The sequence below is a fragment of the Rhea americana genome, unplaced genomic scaffold (assembly GCF_003343005.1).
Source record: "Rhea americana isolate MKP2758 unplaced genomic scaffold, rheAme1 scaffold_102, whole genome shotgun sequence".
NCBI classification, from domain to species: domain Eukaryota; kingdom Metazoa; phylum Chordata; class Aves; order Rheiformes; family Rheidae; genus Rhea; species Rhea americana.
In genome coordinates, this window is record NW_028185062.1 from 858,077 (window position 1) to 865,405 (window position 7,329).

At 42.4% G+C, this 7,329-nt stretch overlaps 1 protein-coding gene across 1 annotated transcript in view; it reads left to right on the forward strand.

The window, feature by feature from the left end:
* The window catches only part of LRP4 (LDL receptor related protein 4), an 88,856-nt gene that overhangs the window by 1,063 nt on the left and 80,464 nt on the right, over positions 1–7,329 (forward strand). The window lies entirely within an intron of this gene.

A 7,329-nucleotide genomic window follows, 5' to 3' on the forward strand; every position in this document is an offset into this window, starting at 1 on the left:
GCGAGCGCCGCGCCGGGCGCGCAGGTTGCCTCGGCGGCTGCCCTGCCCGGCGTGTCGGGACAGCCGCCGCCGCGGAGCAGGAATGCAGCCGCGCACCCGCCGCCGCGGGCCCCTTAAAGGCGCAGCCCGGCTCCGCGGCGGCGCCCCCGGCTACCTGCCTCGCCGCGGCCCGGGAGCCCTCCCGGAGCGCCCTGGCAGAGCGGGCTGAGGGAGGAGGGGGACCGAAAACAGTCGCCAAGGGGCCGGGGGAGGGACTGGCCGCAGCATCAGCGGGCAGAGGAGCAGCCCCGCGAAGTCTCGCCCGGGAAAACTTATCTTTGTGGCTGCTCTAGTAACCGAAAAGCAATTGCTAATTCTTCTCCATGTGCAGTAGTGTTTTATTTTACAAGTGCGGCCGGTAGAGGAGAAAACATCTAAACACTTCTCGCATTGTTCATAAGAAGTTGGAAGGCTTTTGGGGGAGGGGAGCTGAGTGAAGAGGAGGTATGTACCTCGTTTCTCTCCCTTCACTCCTTTGGCAGCTGCTGTATAATTTCACCCATCCGTTTTCTCCTATGCTGCTCTGAAATTACAGGAAGCATTTGCACTAGTGCTGCTGACCTCCATCATTCTGCAAGTATTGCCTCTGGGGCACAATCACATGGGGTTTGGGTTTCAAATAATGCTGTTTCTTTTCTAGTGAGAAACCTAATTGCATGCAGCTTTGAAGAAGGTGTTAAACCAGCTTGGAAAGGCAGAGTACAGAATTGCATTTCTGTGTATCAGAAAATCTGCTTTTTAGKAACCAGAAGTACTATAAGTTCCCAGGTGCCACACAGGTATTTATTTAGCTGCTATTTAGGAATGAGAACGATCTAAATTGTAGATCTTAGTGTAGGTGCAGATCTGGATGTGTTTTCATTTTAGCTKTTACCCAGGTGCTCCTAGTTAATGTGTCTGGGCTGTTAACAGCCATGTGGGGGATGTCTGATTGTAAAGTGCAGGTTTGCTAGTAGGTGGTTGTGCCTTGATGTCTCTGGGATGCTGTTTATGGCARCTTGTCTCTCTTTAGTTTCCCCATCAGTGCACTTTTTGTGTATCTTCTTGTCAAGCGAACACGAGTTTATGATGGGATGTGCTAACTGCCTGTGCGAGTATCTTCTTTCTTTCACAAGAAGGTATGCTTTTTAGTAAAAACAGAATTTTTGAACAATGTTGTCCTTTGAAGCAAGGAGAAGGATGAGGAGGTGGCAGGGTGAAGGTGGCAGAGAAGATGCCAAARACTATGATGACTGGTATTTCTAGTCCTCACCCTTTAGCTCCTGCAGAGTCTTTTTCATCATTATCCCATAGCAGTAGCTGTGGGGAAGGTAWACGGCTTAACTGTCATAAAGCATCTACGCCCACAGAACTCAGGGTGCCACACAGGTAAATTATAACAAATGTTAAGGACTCTGTCATTTATCGCTGTATGTCCATGCTGGGAATGTAAAGGCATGCATTAGCAAACAAGTTTATGAGACTGAGCTTTGACCTTCGATTGGTTGGTGGTAGCCATTAAAACTGGATAAGTTAGTGCCAGGAAAGATCTGTTGGTGCCTGGAATTCTTGGAAAAGTGCCTTTCAGGTTAAAAAATTATAAACATACATACATACATATATATATATGTATATATAGAGAGAGACTTAAAAGTTCATGCCATGCWGTGCTGGTGCCTGGTGAAGAAGAAGGGTCTGAGGATGTGATGGTTTGTATTAGTATAAATACAGAATGTCACCGAACCTCTTCAGGTGATGTGCTTACCATTGTAGCTCCTGGATCTCTACCAGAAAAATAAATGGCTAATTTCAGAGTTTTGCTTGCCAAACCTCTTGACTATGTTTTTGGAGAGCCAAACTTGAATATGATACCTCCGTAGAAGAAATACAGTATGCACTGGGAATTGAGATCTCTACTGCGTGTGCTTGGCATTTCTACTGATTCTACTGTTCTGAGCCGGTCACAAAATGCTCATTTTCCTGTTGTCGATCTGGAGCTGATAATGTTCTCGTTCTTGGGTGTACTGAGGATCCACGGCTTTACTGTTCATTAGATTGAGTGATCATTTTGTCAAAATGGTGAAGATGCGCTCCTAAAGTGAAGAGTAGATGCTGCAGGCCAAAACAGTTGTGGCTTGCTTTGGGGGTTGTGTGTGTTTGTGTGTCTGTTTTTGACAATTCTGGCTGTACTGAACATGCTAGCAGTGATGGAAAAGCATAATCTTCAGCTGTGAAATTAACGTTGTTGTTTCATTTATTTAATGTCGTTGAGCAGCGTTCTTTTATATTCTCTTTTTGAATGCTTTCAGTTACGTGCTTTACCGTTACTTTCTGCAACAGAGAATCCCTTCTTGTGTCCTGGGAGTGTGGGTGTATGCAGTAACAACATTAATAGGCACTTAGTTATGTGAAGAGCTGTATTTCCAGACTGTCTTCTGAACCTTGAAGAGGGATAGTCTGTTCATGTGCGCCACAAAATGTGATTTAAGAAAACTTAGAGCTGTTTCTCTACTGTCAATTTGAAGTTACAAAAGAAAATGTGGTTGTATGTGAACGTTATCAAATTGTTTTTAGTTCAAACCAGAATGCAAGTCTTGCTGTATGTTAATTAGGAAAAGGAATTAAAGAGCATGTATTTTATTTTTACTCCTAAAAACTGCTAGTTTTCCAGACTGGTTAAATTAACATAAAAATAATTTAAAACATTAATTTTGTAAGAACAATCTCTAGTCTGATAGTCCTTTTGAATCTTCCTGTGCTCTTGTGAAATAGGCAAATATTATCCCTATTTTGTAGATGTGGGAAGTGAAGCAGAAATTGTCTTGCCCAAGGCCAACTCCACTTGCCCTAGAATGCAACTTACCATTGAACACAATAGAATATATGCTTTGTAACATTTTATAAAAGCTGATAAAGAGATGTTATCTTGAAATGCAGTTAAGATTTTAAAAATAGGTTAAAATAAAGTGCATGTCGTACACATCCACTGAATTACTCTGCCACTTCTTGCAGCTATGTCTTTTTTTAATAATACTTCTCTTGRGGATGATCAAAACATCCATAAAAAATCAGAAATTTCACTGACTCTGCATTGGAAATGGTGAATCTATAAAAGTGTTGTCAAAGTCAGTGTATCATAAAAGTGGAAGCTTTATTTTTCTAGTCCTCTGTTATTTTTTTCTTTAGTTATTTTTTGTGTTTTCTGAAAGAGTTTTATGTTACAAGGTGAAATACACACACACACACACACACACACACACACACACACACACACACACACGTATATATAAATAAGCTGACAATCTCCCTTTAAAGCTGTCTGGCTTTACCTGATAAAACATCTAGAGCTGGAGTTCTGGCATGCAGCAAACCTTCCGCATTAATTGGCATACTGTATTTAGTGGCTGTCTGTATTTCACACGGATCTTGCTGGAGGATACTAATTGTAATTGTCGTCCGTGAATCTAGTGTGCCTGATGGTTAGGCTCTTGCTTTGGGGTCTGCAGTGGATGTGGTTCTTTGACATGGCTGTTATTTTAGGCATTTCTGTTTTATGATACTTTGTCTAGGCTGTTTCTTGAATATCTTCTTTTTGTATCTTCTTCCCTGCAGATCTGGATTGCCCTCTACTGAAGATAGAAATAATAAATATATGAATCAGGGACTTGTGATTCAGCAAGCTTGCAAGTTTATACGTTCGGTATACCTGCTGGCTCTGGGACTGTTACTTTGGGAGCATGTAGCTGCTGTCCTGTTGTGGATGAGTTTWTCTATTCAGGTTTTTCAGCTTTGCAGTCATTTTTGCCTCCGTTATGCAGGATGCCTGTTAAATGCTAAGTAGTCCAGTTTGTGCATTTAGTCTGAGAGACTCTTGAGCTGCAGTTAGTGGTTCTGCCAGGAGCAGAACTCCTTCTTGACTGTTACGAACTCAGATGAAAGAATACCTGCTACATAAGGGCAGGAAAAGAAGTGTTCATAAAGACTTCATTAACATCAAACAGAGCTGGTGTTTCAGGAGTTTTGCCTTGCTAAATTGTAGGTGTCTGAAACTCTCCAAAWCAAGGAATGAGGTTTCCTTTCTCTCTCTCTCTTTCTGTTTTGTTTTTGTTTTGTTTTGTTTTCCAAAGAGGGCTTGAACTGTCAGGGGCCTGATTCTGATGGCATAAAATCCATACCTGTATCAGGATGCTTAAATTTTAGCACAGCTTTTGGGCTGTAAGAATAGCAGAAGCTTCTGTTTTTTGTGGGATTCTTCTTAGGGCATTCGATCTTTTTTGTATTTAACCAATACTCAGCAGGTCACAAACCATTAAGTTTAAGGGATAGYACTATATAAGTGTATTAAATGTTTTTACTGCAGACTGTAATTTTGTCAAAAAGGAGGTTTGACTGAAGGCAGTTTAGGCTTTTGTTTCTCAAGCTAAAAATAAATTAATAGCAGTTTCCTCGTGTTGCTGTAATATTCAGAGCAAAGATGCACCAGCTATTTTCCTCAGACAGGTTAGGATGGGAATAAAATTCACTTCACTGCATTGTACTGATGAGGTGGTTCAAAGAAATGTTGGCCAGCAGAACTTCTAACAGAGAATATGTTTGCCTGAAAACAGAACCCAAGTTCTATAGTGTCTGGGTGAAGTTTTACTCTTGGAGTTAGTCATCAGCAGTGTCATGACTTCAGGAAGGGAGACCCCTCTCCTGGCTACCAGCATGGTGACTTCCTCCATATGCCCTAGCAGGGCATAGTCTTCTGTGTCTCTTTGTTACTGCCTGTCAGCCCCTCCTGGCCGCTGGAGCTTTCTGTTTCTATTGCATAGCAGCAGTTCTTTAATCAGAAATCTTGTTAGTATTCAAGGATAATTGATCCAACTCTCTGGTAGGGGGTGGGGACCCAGCTTTGCCTCCTTCTCCTACTTGCCACCCCCAGTTTGACCCCTGTTGTCTCTTTGTTTTCTCCTGTTAAGTTTGTGCCAGTGATGTGTGTGTGTGTGCTGCTTTTCCAAGCAGCCTGAAGTTGGCTGTAACCAAGAGCAGCAGTTAAATAGAGCCTGATTTCCCTGCTTCCTGGCGTTTAGTTGTTCGGCTCCATTTTCTGGTCTTCTGTGTTTTTGATTTGCAGAGAAGAAACCTACTTGGTGCCCCTGGGCATCTCTTAAACCCATTAGAACAAACTCCATTATTTCCCTGTACTTAGAAATCCTCCTCCTTTAGTCCCAGCATCCATCAAAATAATGTATCCTCTGTAAGGCACTCTGGAAAATGTTTAATAGGACCTTTACAAACTCGAGAACAGTTCCAGTTTAGAAGGGGGAGGGGAGCCAGGCTAATGGAAGATGTGACTGACTTGCAGTAAGCCTGAACTTGGCCTGTGTCGGCTCTCCCTTCACCTCCGTGCTGAGGGAGTGCTGAACGGAGCGGATCCAATGCTGGGATCAAAGCTGGAAACAAAAGGCTTTGGGAGAAAAATTTCCCGTCTGGCCAAGAGGCAGCAGCACAAAGGTGGTGCATAATTTATCATTTGAGGTTTATTTCTGCTGTGCCTCTTCTGGAGAGGGAAGAAAAAAGAAGCGACACTCCTGCTGTTTTGAAGGGGATAAGTGATGGCTTTGGGGACTTGAGACAGGAAGGGGCCAGAGGTACCATGGAAAAACTTTTGAAGTACAATCTATACGCAGCTTCTCTCTTCTCAGATGTGGTGAGACATTACTTCTATTTGGGGGAAAAAAAAAAGAGAACCCAACATTGTTGCCTTTGTGACCTTTCAAAGCATGAGTACTTTTAAATTCTCTGGTCATCCCCAAGTCCTGCTGTATAAAGTGGAGCTGGTCTTGGCAAAAACAAGTTGTTCAAATTTCTGAGCAATTTTTTTTCCTTACCTTAAGGAGGGGTCTAAGTGACTGTGTAACAGGGAGGAAGAGGCTACATCTGCCCTGAAGGGTTTGTAGCTAAATTAGACACCTGACATCTGATAAAGATCAAGGATATGATAATTCTAGTGTGATAAATAAGGTCCAATATTAAAATAGTAGAACCTTCTAATTAAATTTCCTTTAGATTTGGTTTAATGGGAAATATTTCTGAAAGTTTTACGTTCCAATCAGTACCTGAAACAAAGGTAGAGAAGGTTCCTGTGTATAGAATATGGCATGGAAGACTACAGAAAACTGATGGGAAAATAAAGATTAGGAAGCAGATGTAAGGGTAGCATAAACCATGAGAAGTAAGGAAGGGGGTATAGGAGTACAGACTTCTACAGGAGTACAGATTTTACAGAAGCAAAGAAAGACATTTTGGAAATGAGATTGAAGAGTTTGAACTGGGAAATGAACAGAAGAGACAGATAAATTGAAATGTAGAAATTATATGGCATCTGATGGCAGGAGCTGTTGTTAATCAGGTAGTATAAAAGATGGAAATTGTAAAAGTGGAGAGGAGCAGTGATCAGAATTTTACTGTTGAGCCGGACAAAGAATTAACTTTAGTAATGCTTTAAAGGAAAGTGAGACAACTTGTTAGGGACCCTAACAGTAGTAGAGTCCCTGTCCACATGGAGAGATTTTATAGAATATCAGGAGCTTAGCAATGAGGGTAAAGGTGGAAAGGGAGACATTGGCATAGTTACTGAGACAGAAGATGAGCCTGTGAGATAAAGGTAGTGATGGAGCTATCTGCAGGAGTGGAATAAGGGAGCTGTTGGGCTTGGGAGTGCCTGCAGCCAGAAGAATTTGAGTGGGATGTCCAGGAAGATGTTTGGAGGACAGTCCTGCCTGGAAGAGTATTTGAAATGAGAGAGCAGAGTCAAGGAGAGAAGCCAGAAGATTGGAGATGACTGACTGGAAAAAGGCCTAAAGTAAGAACAGGAGGTTACCCTGGGTTTAGGAAGGAATCTGGATACAGAAGCAACAGGACTGGTGGCAGAAAACAACGCTTTTCCTGGGAAAGGCTGCTGCCTCTCTTCCTCTTCTCTGTTAAGAGTCACTGTGTGAAGGGCTGGCTACCAGAGAAAACTGTTACAACACAGATATGCAGTATTTCCAGCCTCATTCTCTGAAAGRATCATAAGAAGGATTGTGTGACTATTTAAGAAGGTCAGAACAGAGTAAGCAATCTGCTCTTTTAGACTGAACCTCCAGCTCTGTTGATTCCTTTGACTGGTGACAGCTGGTGGTGTCTGGAAGAGGCTCTTGCCTAAGGTGTAGCCATTCTCTATAGTGGAAAAGTATCTCATGGGATCTAGGATTAGAATAAAACAAAGACACACCTTTTTTTTTTCCCCTCTTTTTTCTTCCTCCTCTCTTTTTTCTTCCTCCTCTC